At 40.9% G+C, this 16,190-nt stretch overlaps 1 pseudogene; it reads right to left on the reverse strand.

Moving 5' to 3' along the window:
* Window positions 1–7,037: 7,037 nt before the first annotated feature.
* On the reverse strand, window positions 7,038–9,554 carry LOC141127099 (uncharacterized; annotated as a pseudogene).
* Window positions 9,555–16,190: the final 6,636 nt, after the last annotated feature.

The following is a 16,190-nucleotide window of genomic DNA, read 5'->3' on the forward strand; positions in this document are numbered from 1 at the left end:
AAATCGCACCACTTTAAAGTTGCACCCAGTATGAAAGGTTAAGGGGGGAAAAAAGCAACAATAAAAGCTGCTAGCATTTTTGGCAATGTTTTTTTCTGCTGGAAGAACGCTCCAAAAAAAAATACAAAAACAATTATTTTCTGCTTCTAGATGCTGAAACTCAAAAAATGCTAATAGCCTAAGGTAGTGTGTATGGACACCTAGGATAACGCTATTTAGCTTTTAGGAGCAGAAAGAAAATGCTAACAGCTTCTAGGAGCTTAAAAAAATGCTAGTGTGGGTGGAGCCTTAGATTATTTATTTTCCTTACAGTGGAATGATTATTTAAAATCTTTGAGGAACTTTTAAAATTCCTTGCCTGACTCCTAGGCATCTACAACTTTGAGGGGTTTAGAGAGCTCTACTGACCTTGGCATGATGACAACACACATCAATAGCAAAGGGGGCACCGGCCCCTGAATGCCTGAGGTTTCACCTGCATACCCTCTACAGAGGTTCTAATCCTTGGCACCTAATATTGAAACTGGATTTTAATTTCACAAATTTAAAGTGATGTTAAACGAAATGGGATGTGCAGTGCCTTGAAATTTTCCACATTTTGTCATGTTACAACCAAAAATGTAAATGTATTGTATTTTATTAGTATTTTAGTGGCATATAACTGTGAAGTGGAAGAAAATGATAAATGGTTTTCAACATTTTTTACAAATAAATATCTGAAAAATGTGGCGTGCATTTGTATCTAGCCCCCTTTACTCTGATACACCTAACTAAAATCTAGTGGAATCTTTTTTTTCTGTTAAGTATATTTGTCCTATGTTTGAAGAATTTCAACTGCCGCATGTTCTATTGTATAACCATTCGCATGTGGCAATAAAAAAAAAAAATAGTGGAACCAATTGCCTTCAGAAGTCACCTAATTGATAAATAGAGCCCACCTGTGTGTAATTTAATCTCAGTATAAATACAGCTGTTCTGTGAAGCCCTCAGAGGTTAGAGAACCTTAGTGAACAAACAGCATCATGAAGGCTAAAGAACACACCAAAGTAGTGAATAAGCGATATTGCGCTAAGTGCATATAAAGTAAACCAAAATGTAAGCAGCAGCTCTCACAACAATGTACACTTCATAACAAAAATTTAAATCAAACCGTAGCGTTGTCAAACCATGACCTTAATGATTAAAGTGCAAAAACAATCTAATATAGGGCTGAAACAACTAATCGATTATGAAATTAATCGATTACTATTTTCATAATCGATTAATCGTCCAGTAACATAATGTGGTTAAAAAAAATAAATAAAATGAGCCCTTTATAGTACAAAAAGAGCAAATAATTGCTACTGTAACTATTTCTTTCACAGTTCTACAGTAAAAAAATGAACTCCTTACAGTAGTATTTATTTGCTTTTTTTGTACTATAAAGGGCTAATATTCGTTTTTTTAACCCCATTATGTTACTAAACGTCTTATGCCGCGTACACACGAGCGGACTTTACGGCGGACTTTGCCCGGCGGACTGGATTTCGTCGGACAATTCGATGTGTGTGGGCTCCAGCGGACTTTGTTTTCTCAAAAGTTGGACGGACTTAGATTTTAAACTTGTTTAAAATTTATCCGTTGAAATCGAGTCCGGTCGAAAAGTCCGCTCGTCTGTATGCTAGTTCGACGGACAAAAAGGCACGCTAGGGCAGCTATTGGCTACTGGCTATGAACTTCCTTGTTTTAGTCCGGTCGTACGTCATCACGTACGAATTCGACGGACTTTGGTGGATTGTGTGTAGGCAAGTCCGTTCATTCACAAAGTCCGTCGGAAAGTACGTCGAAAAATCCGCCGGGCAAAGTCCGCCGTAAAGTCCGACCGTGTGTACGCGGCATTAGACCTGGTTCACATCTATGTGTTTTTTGGTGCTTTTTGCAGAAACCGACTACAGTTCATTTACATGGTTTCCTATGGGACACGTTCTCACATCTATGCTTTTTCAGCCGCTGCGTATTTGGAAAGCATCAGTGACCTTTTTTTAACGCAAAACAGTGCTTTTTGGTTCAATACACTTCAATGGAGAAGCTGCAGAAAAGCATGTAATGCGTTTTTGCAGCAATTTGTGTTTTTTAATCTGCCCAACAACAAATTGGCCAAAAAAATGCAAAAACGCAAATTGCAGCAAAATCACGTGTGCAAAAATCAAAGCGCACAGCAAAGAGCACTGCAGAAACAGATCAAATGCAAACTGCCTAGGTGTGTACCGAGCCTTATGCTGGCCACACCGATCAATTTTCAGATGAGAATATTCAGACGAAAAATCTTTGTACATTCGATGAATGAAAGAATGTTTGAAATTTTCACTTGTTTTTAACATTCTGTTTTTATAAATAATTGTAATTTCTGAACGAAAACCACATACACTGTCTGATAATTCCTTTCACCAAGAAGTTTTTTATTATTTCAAAATTTTCCCATTACTGTGGTTGAAAATGAATGTCGATTTGACTCTACTGACGATTAGAAAACCGAACGAACGTTCTTATCTCTCCTCTAACAGTATATCTCCTCTTATAATATATACAGTATATCTCTTCTGTGTGTTATTCTCAGAGTGGATTCGATATTTTGCTCCCTAACCATATAATTGGTTATTTTTATTTACCACTGCATAGAGATATTTAAGAATAAATTGCCTTTTTTTAAAACTTTACATATTAACTAAATTATACACCACACTTTTTTTTTTTTTTTTTAGGTTATTAACCGATTAATCAAAACAATAATCGGCCAACTAATCGATTATGAAAATAATCGTTAGTTGCAGCCCTAATCTAATATAATGCAATAAAGATGAAAAAAAATAGTAATAGTCCAAATATCCCAATTCCACATCCATAAAGTGAACTCAAAACGTGTGCTGATCCAATGTTCAACTTGTGAAGACACCAGGTGCTCCCCACCAAATAGACAGGGTAAGTATATCTGCTTACCAGATTTTAAGACCCTCCAGGGTCAATCTGCGCCTAGGCACGGAGCAGCGGTGACATCCGAACACTCGTGGAGGGTGCTGGACAAACGAATGTTTCCAATTTTGAACCTAATGTGATCGTTTTTGTTGTAAGTACAACTTTTAATAAACTCCTGTGTGCTTTTTAAAGAATGTTGCTCAATGAGTTTATTTTCCTCTTTCATATGATGAATGTGTGATCGGACTCTGAAGTTTCCTTGACTGATGATAACTGTGGGGTATACGCCTGTGGAATTCAATTAAGCAGGCTGGGTAGTGGATGCGGTTGAGCCCATAGTGAGGGGTGAAAGCTCACTAATGCGCAGATAGACCCTGGAGGGGCTTAAAATCTGGTAAGCAGATATATTTACCCTGTCTATCCTGTGGGGAGCAACGGATGTCTTCACTAATTGAAAATCTGAGATTTTTTTTGCACTCTGATCATTAAGGGCATTGTTTGACTGCACTACACATTTTGATTTTAAAGAACACACCAGCCAGGTCAGGGATAAAGTTGTGGTGAAGTTTAAAGCTGTGTTAGGTTATAAAAAAAAAATACTCCAAGCTTTGAACATCTCACAGAGCACTGTTCAATCCATAATTCGAAAAGGGAAAGAGTATGGTACAACTGAAAACCTACCAAGACCTGGCCATCCACCTAAGCGGACAGGCCAGGCAAGGAAAAGCATTCATCAGAGAAGCAGCCAAGAGGCCCATGATAATGTTGGAGGAGCTGCATAGATCCACAGCTCAGGTGGGAGAATCTGTAAACCGGACAACTATTACTTGTGCACTCCACAAATCTGGCCTTTAGGTAAGAGTGGGAAGAAGAAAGCCATTGATGAAAGAAAGCCATAAGTTCCAGATGAGACCAAAATTGAAATTTTTGGCCTAAAAACAAAACGCTATGTCTGACGGAAAACTAACATACCATCCCCACTGTGAAACATGGTGGTGGCAGCATCATATTGTGGGGCTTCCTTCTTTTTTTTTTTTTTTTTTAGCAGGGACAGGGAAGCTGGATGGAGCCAAATACAGGGCAATCTTAGAAGAAAACCTGTTAGTCTGCAAAAGATGACTAGATGTGCAAAGTTGGTAGACACAAACCCAAAATGACTTGCAGCTGTAATTGTAGAACCACTTTTCACTGCAAAGTATTGACTAGGTTTGCACCGATACCACTTTTTAAAGACCGAGTACAAGTACCGATACTTTTTTTTTTTTTGTCATGTGACAGTGGCACATGCGGCACTGATGAGGCGTGAACTGTCAGTAGTTTTTTATTTTACTAGTTTTCACAATTTTATTTTTTCCAATTTATTTATATATATAACAATGTTTTCTTTTTTTTGGGGGGGGGGCGGTGCGCTTTGGTGAGCTATCAGTGATCTAGACCCCTGACATCTCCCCTTTGAGACAGGGAAAGGGACTAATGACACAGATTCCCCCAGTCCCTTTCTCTGTAGCCTCAGCTGCATGAAGAAGAATGGACAGGAGACAAAGGTTCCTATTAATTCGTAAACAAAAGCATCGTAAACAGCGTTAAGGATGAAGTCAGTAATCACTGACCCACGTTCCTTTCGGAAAAGGAAAGATCTGGTAAATGACAGATTTAGCGGCTCCTTCCTCCGCTCTCCATCCTGATAGATCCAGGACGAGGGGGGACCCGAGGAGGACACAGGGGACAATAGGGGATGATCGGTGCGGCGGTGTGGACAGTTACAATCACTGATCTCCCTGACAGCCACGGGAGAAGAGAAGCAGCTGTCAGAAAAGTTATACAGGGAGATCGGTGATTGTAACTGTCCCCACCGCCGCTCTGATCATCTGTGAGGCTGCCCGCCCCCCCCTGCTACACTGAGAATGCTGGGTGTACTGGCCCCCTGCCAGGTATCGGATCAAGCATCGGAGCAGAACACAATATCACAGCAGGGGGGGATTGATGTACTAACATCAAATTGTTAGTACCGCGGCTCCGACCTGAGCTGTGAGTTATTTTTGGAGTCAATAGGAGTCAATTTTCAAACAGGGAAGCATTCCTGATACAAGTCATCAAAAAAAGAGAGACATAAAAATTGGATATCTCATGCACAGAATGCCATCAGCCTTCTTTTTTTTTTTTTTTTAAGACATAGAGTTCTTTATTTTGGGGAACTGGAATAACTAATACACATAAAAAATCTTATATAACTAATGCAAGAATATACATCTGATTTTCTATTTATTAATACATTATCTGGATCAATAAAAACACAGCTTTTCCAGTAAGAAAACAAAAAAAAAAACAAACACATTGATGTTCAACAGCTAATAGCAATTTATGAAAAGGTTCCTCGGTGAAAGAGAAATCCTCATTGGATTGGATGTTCTGGCATTTCATTGCCTATATTTTGCTGCCGTGTATTGGTACGGTTTTCCATATGTTGTCATGATAGCCAGTGAGGAAGTCCTCTTTATTGCTCACCTCCTTCTCACAGTTACCAAAGTGTTGCCATATTTGCCCAGGTATAACCAAAACTTAGAACTGTTGTTGTATTATAACTTAATCCAAACAGGTCTACAACTATCAAACCACGCCCTGAAAAAAGTTGTACATTTTTGCCCCCCCCAATGCTCTGCGGTGTGTAGAGCACATCACTTTGGTCATCCTTCCCTTAATTTTTCTGGTAGAAGGCCTTTTTTTTCAGTGGGAACCTCCAGCCCTAAATGTATGTAACGGCAACGGGTGCTGGGGGAAATGCTGTTGCTGGGGGGGGGGGGGGGGTGTCTATTGTTGGTGGGGGATCTTTTGTTTCTTGGTGGGTATTGTTGCTAGAAGTCGGTCAGTTGTTGTTGGGGGGTCAGTTGTTGCTGGGAGGGATCTACTGTTGAGGGAGAGGTCTACTCAGGGCTGGGACAAAGGGTGGGCAGGAAGGGCAGCTGGCCTGGGCACTGTGGTATTATGTGAGGTGGGGGGCACCGAAAGGAGACTTGGGGGTGGGATTTGTCTTTAGAAGGAAATTCAGGGGGTGGCAGGAGGTAAGAGTTGTTCTAGGAGGGCAAATTTAGGGAGGTGTGGTGATTTGTGTTTGGAGAGGGAAAGGAGAGATAGGATTTATAATAGGATTGGGGGGGGGGGGGGGGGGGTGCTATAAGTAGTAAAACGGTAGAGGGTGAATATTTTTTTTGGGGGGGGAGGGGTTGTGCTAGTTGGGATGATTGGGGGAAATTTTTTTGCTAGGAGGGCAAATTTTTGGGACATATTTGGGCAAGGATGGGGATTTGGAGAGGAAGGGGGGATGATTTGTGCTTGGAGAGGAAATTTGAGGGCAAATTTTTTTTGGGGGGGGAGAGACGATTTGAGGCGGGATAGGGATTTCAGCAGGGGGGCAGATTTGTCCTGGGAGGAGGGGAAATTTATGGTTAGGGGGATTTTCACTGACACATAATGTTTATACATCATGGGGGAGGGGGGGGCACAATTTGGCATCACCCTGGGCTCTAGATCACCTTGTTCTAACACTAGGTCTACTGATGCGGACTGCTGGAAGATTTATTGTTGTCACTGGGTTATGTCGTTGCCAGGGTTTTAGTGTTGCTGGGGGGAATATATTGTTCCTGGAGGGATCTGTTGTTGGGGGGGTCAATTGTTGCTAGGAGGGATCTACTTTTAGATGGACCTTCCTCCATCTCATTTCTTGGAAACAGGACACTAGAGGTGGACCTTCCTCGGCCTAATTTCCTGGAAACAGAACCTTAGAGATGGACCTTCCTCCACCTCATTTCTTGGAAACTGAACCTTAGAGATGACCTTTCTCAACCTCATTTCCTGGAAACAGAACCTTTAGAGATGGACCTTCCTCCACCTCATTTCCTGGAAACAGAACCTTTAGAGATGGACCTTCCTCCACCTTATTTCTTGGAAACAGAACCTTAGAGATGGACCTTCCTCCACCTAATTTCCTGGAAACAGAACCTTAGCGATGGACCTTCTTCCTCCTCATTTCTTGGAAACAGAACCTTAGAGATGGAACTTCTTCCACCTCATTTCTTGGAAACAGAACCTTAGAGATGGAACTTCTTCCACCTCATTTCTTTCAAAGTGAATTGCTTTCCACAGTCTAAAACATAGATAAGGGCATGGGTCTGAGTGAGCTCTCTGATGGTCCCCTTGCTGGATGAAACATTTTCCACACTCGGAGAAAGAATGCTGATCCGTGAGACCTCTCTGGTGTCAAAGTCTAGTTTCAAAAATAAACATTTCCCACACTTAAACATGGAAATGGAAGCTTATTTGTGTTAATGCCCCAGTTATATCAGTTTTGTTTCCGAATAAAACAGTTTTCCACACTCTGGACATAACTAAGGTCTGTTCTCTGTGTGAATTTTCTGGTGTCGAAGAAGTTTTCCTTTCGCGGTGAAACATTTCCCGCACTCTGAACATAAATAGGGAAGCTCACCTGTGTGAATTCTCTGATGTTTATGAAGCATTTCTATACAAATAAAATGTTCCCCACACTCTGAAAATAAATAAGGCTTTTCTCCTGTGTGAATTCTTTGGTGTATAAGAAGTACTTTTTTTTCAGTGTAACATTTCCCGCACTCTGTGCATAAAAAGGGACGCTCCCCTGTGTGACTTCTCTGGTGTCTAAGAAGGTCTCCTTTTCTATGAAAACATTTCCCACACTCTGGACATGAATAAGGCTTTTCTCTGGTGTGAATTTTCTGGTGTCCTTTGTCACTGTAACGTTTCCGCACTCTGGACATGAATAGGGGCGCTCGCCTGTGTGAATTTTCATGTTGATGAAGTCCTCTCTGAACAAAACGTTTCCCGCACTCTGAACATGAATAAGAGTGCACCCCTGTGTGAATTCTTTGGTGAATAAGAAGAACCTTTTTCTCCGTGAAACATTCCCCGCACTCTGAACATAAATAGGGGCGCTCCCCTGTGTGACATCTCTGGTGTGAAAGAAGGTCTGCTTTCCGAAGAAAACCTTTCCCACATTCTCGACATGAAAAAGGTCTCTCATCAGTGTGACTTATCTGGTGTCTTTCAAGTATTGATTTCTTACTGAAACTTTTCCCGCACTCTGTACATGAATAAGGACGATCACCCGTGTGGCTTTTCTGATGTCTAAGAAGTTCTCCTTTGTGAATGAAACGTTTCTCACATTCTAAACATGAAAAAGGACGCACATCCGTGTGAATTTTCAGGTGTGTAACAAGGCCTCCTTTATGAACGAAGGTTTTCCCGCACTCTGAATATGAATAGGGGAGCTCACCCGTGTGAGTTTTATGATGTAGAAGTTTTCCTTTTTGGATGAAAGATTTCCTGCAATCTGAACATGAATAGGGATGCTCACCAGTGTGAATTTTCTGGTGTACATCAAGCCCTTCTTTACAAGTGAAAGATTTCCCGCACACTGAACATGGATAAGGACGCTCACCTGTGTGAGTTTTCTGGTGTACATTTAGGCCTTCTTTACGACTGAAAGATTTCCCGCACTCAAAACATGAACGCTCACCCGTGTGAACTCTTTGGTGTTTAACAAAGTTTTCTTTATAAGTGAAAGATTTCCCGCACTGTGAACATGAATAGGGACGCTCACCCGTGTGAACTCTCTGATGTTTAGCAAAGTCTCCTTTATGAGTGAAAGATTTCCCCGCACTCTGAATATGAAATTGAACTCTCTCCGATGGTAACGCCTTGATGGCTTAAGGAAGATTCCACCGGGATTAGAAGGATCTGTTGACCTTCCCAAACTTGAATACATATTTGAAGTTACAATATGTGATCTATCAGAGGACTCCATTGATCTCTGTATATTCTGAGTAAGGACATTATCTCCTGGCAGGTATGGTTCAATGTCCTAAACTGAAGATAAAATAGGATGTCCCTCTGAGATATTCCACGCTCTGACTCCATTTGTGTACATATGTAGAGAAGATTTCTCCTGTTTACTTTCCATAATCATCTCCCCCTCCTCCATAGACTGCTGATCTCCACTCACCAACCTCTCTTCTTCTTCTTCCTTTATATCCTCAACTTTGATGTCTTTACGTTCTTCACCCTGATCATTCTCTGTATAGTTGTGATGTTCCTGGGTGGAATCCCGGAAATACGGAGGATCACCCTCCTCCACAGACTGCTGATCTCCACTCACCATCTCTTCTTCCTCGTCTTTTACCTCAACTTTGATGTCTCTTAAGTTCTTCACTCTGCTGATGGTGAGAGGTGTTGGGATCTTCCTTTGTAAAAACCCAGGAATACAGGGGACAACCCTCCTCCATCGACTGCTGATCTCTACTCACCAGCATCTCTTCTTCTTCCTCTTTAAGCTCAACTTTGATGTCTTTCAGTTCTTCACCCTGATGGTGAGGGATGGTGTCATGTTCTTGTGTAAAATCCCGGGAATACAGAGGACGGGGACATCTCTCTGGTGGATTCCCATTACTGGCTCCATCCACTGATGTGCGGGGTGGCTGATTCTCCATCATGACGTCCTTGTAGAGATCCTTGTGTCCTTCTAAATACTCCCACTCCTCCATGGAGAAACAGACAGTGACATCCTGACACCTTATAGGAACTGCGACAAAGTACCCCATGATTAGTGGGTCCTACACTATCCATAGATTTGGGAGATCCTGCTTCTCTCGTCATCAGCCTTTTTAAATAGGATTATGTTTTGGAAACAAAGTATTTTTTTATAGGCCCAAAATTCAGTTAGTAAGAACAAGTGATCTCTATTCAAGGAATCAGTGTTAGGCCACACTATTTTAAAGGACGTGTATTCATAAAATTGTGCATCATGCCGATGTACTCAAGTAGGGCCAAAAGATTGATGTATGATATACAGTACAGCAGTGTGCATGAAAGCCTAAAAATTTCCTGGCTGAAGAGCACTATGCAGAATGATTAGCCTCTTGCAGCCCAGAAGCTATATATTAATGACCTGGGCAGCAAGCGGTTTTACCAGGATCATAGCTGCAGACATGATCCTGGTACAGTGGGTTTTTTTTGTTTGTTTATTTTTTCAGATGGTATTTGGCTTTCCAGTAAAAGTGATCTGAGCAGTTTTACAGTGCTTAGAAGGTCCCCCCACCACTGTTCCCAGGCTCTCTCGTTCCACCAGGGAACCCGGGAGCACTGTAAACGGTCAGATCTGCTTCCCATAGAGATGATGGTGATCATCCTTGCTCAATCTCCTCTGTGACTAACGAAGCTGGAAGTGATGAGGATTTTGTTTCTCCCTGTTTTAGTACTGTTTCCATGATCAGTACAGCCTGGAAAGCATTTGATCAAACACGTTTCCTGTACTTATGGACAATTTTAGGTAACGTAGCTAGTCGCCGTTTCACAGGCAGACGCAATTATAAAGTGTGACATGTTTGGTATTTATTTACTCGGTGTAACATCGTTTATATTTTACCTATTTTAATTTTACCTCTTGTGAGAGGCAACACATTTTACACTCTCTCTATTTTTTTTCCCCCCATAACTTTATTGCTATCACAAGGGATAAACAACATCCTTTGTGACAGCATGGCCTGGAACAGGTCCTCTTTATGGAGAGGATCTGGGGACTTTAAGACACCAGAGCTCTCCTTTGTTCTCCAATGCAGCTGATCATATGACATATCAGACTGATTGGCTGCTTCCCTGGCAGATAACAACTGGTGAAGCTGTGCGGTCTGGGCGATGGAAAGCAGCAAGGGGAGCAGCAGAGCTGCCAAGTTTGTGCATGAGTCGGCAGCTGCAACCGCCAAACAGTCTCAAGCCGCTCACTGATCAGGGGAAGGGGAGGAGTATAGTCCCGGAGCTCACAGGTGGACTACATGTTTCCGGGATTAACCCCTTCGTCAGGTCACATGATCAGACTTAAGGACTTAAATACAAATGTAAGCGGGTGGGACAAACCAGCGGTCCCATGCAGGTTACCCTTTATCAATATATTAACAGGACAATTGTAAACACAATTAAAAATTGTAATAAAAAAGGCACATGATGAATTGAATTGCAAAAAACTAAAATTGCAAAAATCTGTACAAAAATATATGAAGCAGTAATACCAGGTCATCTGTAAACAATACGGACCAACAACAAAAGAGAGAAACTACGACAATATGACTGAAAATAAAAAAATTACATGAGGGGTTGGAAATAGTATATAATGTAACGCTGTCAACCACATATAATAACTAAGGGGGGGGGGGGGGGGGATGTATCAAGGTCTCATTCCATAACAGTATGGATGTCGAGATCCTAGCTTAAACCATAAGGGGGAAGAGAACAAAATGTATAAATCCACATGGTTTCTCTTTTACACAGCAACATAAATGGTTTGTTATCTGTGTATCTGTGAGAGACCCCTTCGGTATATGCTCAATAGCTAGTACTGTCAGAACTTTATAGTTCTTCCCATGGAAAGTAGAGAAATGGCGCGGTATACTATATTTACCTTTTCCTTTTATAATGGACCTACGGTGTTCCCCTACTCCAGTACGTAAAGTACGTATCGTTCAACCACATAGAGCAGGTTACAAGGACATTTCAAAACAGATCTATCCAACAATGAAGATTGACCATATGGAACAGATTGGCAGGTGAAACAACCTATTTTTTTACAATGAAAAATGCCCACCCGATTATCAAAATAACCTTATTTCTGACAATTTATTGGACATAATTTTGGGTATACTGGGTGCAACCATATTTTTCAAAGTCTGGGCCCTTCTTTAGTCCACTTGGGGTACATCAGGAAGATGAGGACCCAAGGTGGGGTCAGACTGGAGGATATACCAGTGTTTCTTCACAACTTTGGCAATCGTTCGCAAAATATTATTGAACCCAGTGATGAATCTTACATCCTTTGGTGGGGGAGTTTTTTTTGGGTCTATTCCTAGAGTGGTTCTGCATACAGGATTCATAAGCCTCTGTGAGGAGGTCTTGAGGGTACCCCTTTTCTTTGAATTTTTCAGTGTATGGCTCTGAAGTGTATAGTCCTGAGGCTTAGAACAGTTCCTCTTTAACCTAAGAAGCTGGCCTTTAGGTATATTATTCTTTCATGCTGGGTGGTAGCAGCTAGCATAATGAAGGTAAGCACTGCCACCAACCAGCGTGGAATGATTTCTGGTGATAATGGTACCAGCATCACGTAACAACTTCAAATCTAAAAAAAAAAAAAAAAAAACAACTGTTCCAGATCAATCACATGGGTAAAGCTCAGTCCCAAGTCATTAGGGTTGCAATGAGCAACAAAGGACAAGACCAGTTCTCTGTCACCATCCCATATAAGGAGCACATTGTTGATGTACCTCCCCATAATAAATAATATGTCTAAGGAAGGGATTATTTTTCCAAATAAAATGCTCCTCATGGTGATGTTCGCATAGCATGGGGTGAAACTAGCGCCCGTCGCCGTTCCCCTAGTCTGAAGGTCGAATTTATCTAGAAAGGAAAAATAGTTGTGTTCTAAACAAAACTTTGCACCCTCCACCAAAACTTGGGCCTGTCGGGAATTGATATGTGACTCTATACCTAAAAAATTATTTATTGCCCTAAGGCCCACCTCATACCACAATCCATCCCATTCAGCTCTGCAGGGAACATACGAAAGCCATGAGTCAGTGTTCACATTCCTTCCCTATTGGTTTTATCATTGGAATTTTGATACATTGTTTTTTAATATACTGTTTCTGGTACATGATTCTTCTATTTGAAATTGATGTCTGTGACTTTTACATTCAATTTTACTTCTCATTCTACTGGAACTGCACTCTTTCTGTTGATATTATTTGTTCTCTGGTCTTTTGAGTTTGGGAGCCGCAGCCAGAGAACAACATTTATTATTTATTTATTACTTATTATTTTTTACAAGTTTTGACTGAATACATCCATGTGCCTGGCTCCTTTGTTGTTTCTAGTGTTTTTTAGACCTGTCCATGGCTGCAGTTTGTTTATCCAAGTTGATTACATCATAATATAATTTTTGTTTTATTCTACCAGGAGTTATTTTAGCCAAAAGACTGAACTCGTTTTTTGGACAGATTATCCATTTAACACAATCCAGGATTGTTTGATTACTATGTACGCATTTTTTTCTGCAATTTATGGGACTTGATATTCACTCAAGCACAGACCTGGTTGTGTTACGCAATAACAATAATTTTTTCCTTTTAGTATAGTCATCTTACCACATCAGGCTTCATCTGTTTGTGAATGTGTCTTGTATTGTTGTGTCTGTTGTTTTTTTTTGTTTTTTTTTTTCAATATGACTCCTGATAGTCACCAGGTTAAATTATTTTGTTTGGTTCATTTAGGCACTAGGGGTCCCACCATTGGGTACATTCGTTTTGCCAGGCATTTTGGGAAAATATTTAGAATGAAAAATAACTCCTAGAGGGTTGAGAATAAAAAAAAAAATGTGGTTTTCTACATGAGGACTTGAAGAGAGATTTGCATCTCTTTTCAGAGTTTTGCTCTAAGTGGATCCAGCTTATTATTAAACAGAGGATAGGAAGTTGGAAAAGGCCAAGAAACTAGTGGGTGACCATGAAATATTCATTCAAGGTTTTGCCATGGCTTGCCTCTTTGAACAATGGCACCAAGTACTCAACCAAAATATTAAGAAATTTGACAACAATTTGGTGCATAAAAACTTAGGGAAGTTTGAGCGTGACCTGAGATTATAAAGAGGGAAATGTTTTTAACTGGAAACATCCTTTAAGGTCTGTTCCATCTAGAACCAATTATAGAAAGAAAGATCTCAGCAAAAAAAATGTAAACAATAAAAAACAGACCAATAAAAATAATTTTTATAAAAATAAGAATAACCAACATGTTCCCCCCTCCTATTCCATTCACAATCATAATCAGTCTCAATCTAATACTGTCCCTCCCTTTAGCACTAAATGCATTCTGGCCTTAGTTGATTCTCAGAGGACATGTATTACATCTGGGTCTTTGCCCACTTCCATTCCCAATTTAATATACCCTATAAACAGTGGTTCCACACACAACACTCTAGTAGCTGACACAACAACACCAACCCTTGATGTGATATCCAACATAGGTCCTTGTTCTAAGGATCCCCTGATCTTTGAAGTTTTAGGTTCACCCTACACAGAGGCTGTGTCTCTCTACCCCCAATGCCAATAGGTTCAGTCCCCTCTCCTTGACCTTGAATGAGATCTGTCCAGAGGCCACCACTTTGGATCTATCACAGTTTGAGCCTTCGGATACACTGGACCGAGAAGTTGATCCCAATTCTGATGGTCTCTTAGAAAAATCCCCCACCACCCCTGTAGATGGAAAAAGAAAATATACAGAGGTAGACGTGGGGGAAGACGACACCAGAACAAAAAGAAAGACCCCAAGGAACACCAATAGATCCCTTCCACAGTACCATTAAAATTTATAAGTTGTCATCCCACATTTTGGATGAAGCTGAACAGTCCTTACTCAGGGCCTGAGTTTTGCCCCTTGCACCTCTGCTTACAAATTTAGTCTATTCAAAGACCTTAATCGGTTTATCAGGAACTCTGGTCTCTGGGAATTATGGTAGAAGGGACACATTGATAGCCAACCTTTGGAGGCCTGCTTTGATTCACCTATAGAGCATACTCTATTCCGGCCCACTTCCATATTTTACCCAATTCAGTCCAAAGGGCATGTATATAGATACATCTTATCAGGTTGTTTATAGGGATCTCATTCATATGTGTAATAACCAGTCTCGTCCAAAATCTAATTTGACCCACGCTGAACGACAGGCCTTATGCTCTTTGGAGAACCATTCAATCATTATAATTATAATAAGCAAGCCGACAAAGGTGGTAGCTTTGTTATACAAAATCACAAGGACCACCTCGAAGAATCCTACAGGCTCCTCTCGGATGCAGATACATATAGGGTACTACTCAAAGGCCCTCTCCCTGAATTCCAACTTGATCTTATAAATGAAGCTAGTAAGGATGAGTTACTTAATAAAAAGGAGCGACTTTTGCTCCTATCCACTACTTGTAGTACCCCATACTTTTATCACTTACACAAAGTGCATAAAACCCTCGAGAATCCCCCTGGTAGACAGACCCATTGTGGCAAGTACCATTAGTTTCACCAGTAGATTGTCCCAATACATTTATTGTTTTTTATAGCCCATTGTTCAACAACTTCCTTCTTATATCAGGGACTCGGGTCACATTATAGAGGTGGTACGTGATTATAGGTGGGATAGTCACTGCATGTGGGCTTCACTTGATGTATCCTCACTTTACACTTCTATCCCCCATGAGGTGGGCCTTAGGGGATTAAATAATTTTTTAGGTATAGAGTCACATAACAGTTCCCGACAGGCCCAAGTTTTGGTGGCGGGTACAAAGTTTTGTTTAGAACACAACTATTTTTCCTTTCTTGATAAATTCTTCCTTCAAACTAGGGGAATGGCGATGGGTGCTAGTTTCACCCCATACTATGTGAACATCACCATGGGGCTGTTGGAGGAGCATTTTCTTTGGAAAAATAAGCCCTTCCTTTAGACCTATTATTTATTATGGGAGGCACATCGAAGATGTGCTCCTTATATGAAATGATGACAGTTCTTGTCCTTGCTCATTGCAACAGTAATGACTTGGGACTGAGCTTTACCCATATGATTGATCCAGATCTGTTGTTTTTTTTTTTTTTTTTTTTTAGATCTGGAGTTGTTACATGATGCTGGTACCATTATCACCAGGAATCATTGGTTGGTGGCAACTCTTGACTTCTTTATGCTAGTTGTCACCACCCAGAGTGGGAAAATAATATAACTAAAGGCCAGTTTCTTAGGTTAAAGAGGAACTATTCTGAGCCTCAGGACTATACACTTCAGAGCCATACACTGAAAAGTTCAAAGAAAAAGGGTACCCTCAAGACCTCCTCACAGAGTCTTATGAATCCTGTTTGCAGAACCACTCTAGGAGTAGACCCCAAAAAAACTCCTCCACCAAAGGGTGTTAGATTTATCACTGGGTTTAATAATAATTTTAGAACGATTGCCAATGTTGTGCAGAAACACTAGCATATCCTCCAGTCTCACCCGACCCCGGGTCCCCATATTCCTTATGTACCCCAAGTGGTCTACAGAAGGGCCCGGACCTTGAAAAATATGGTTGCACCCAGTATACTCAAAATTATGTCCAATAAATAGACAGAAATAAGAGGTTATTTTGCTAATTGGG

Source organism: Aquarana catesbeiana, linkage group LG02 (genome assembly GCF_042186555.1).
Source record: "Aquarana catesbeiana isolate 2022-GZ linkage group LG02, ASM4218655v1, whole genome shotgun sequence".
Lineage (NCBI taxonomy): Eukaryota > Metazoa > Chordata > Amphibia > Anura > Ranidae > Aquarana > Aquarana catesbeiana.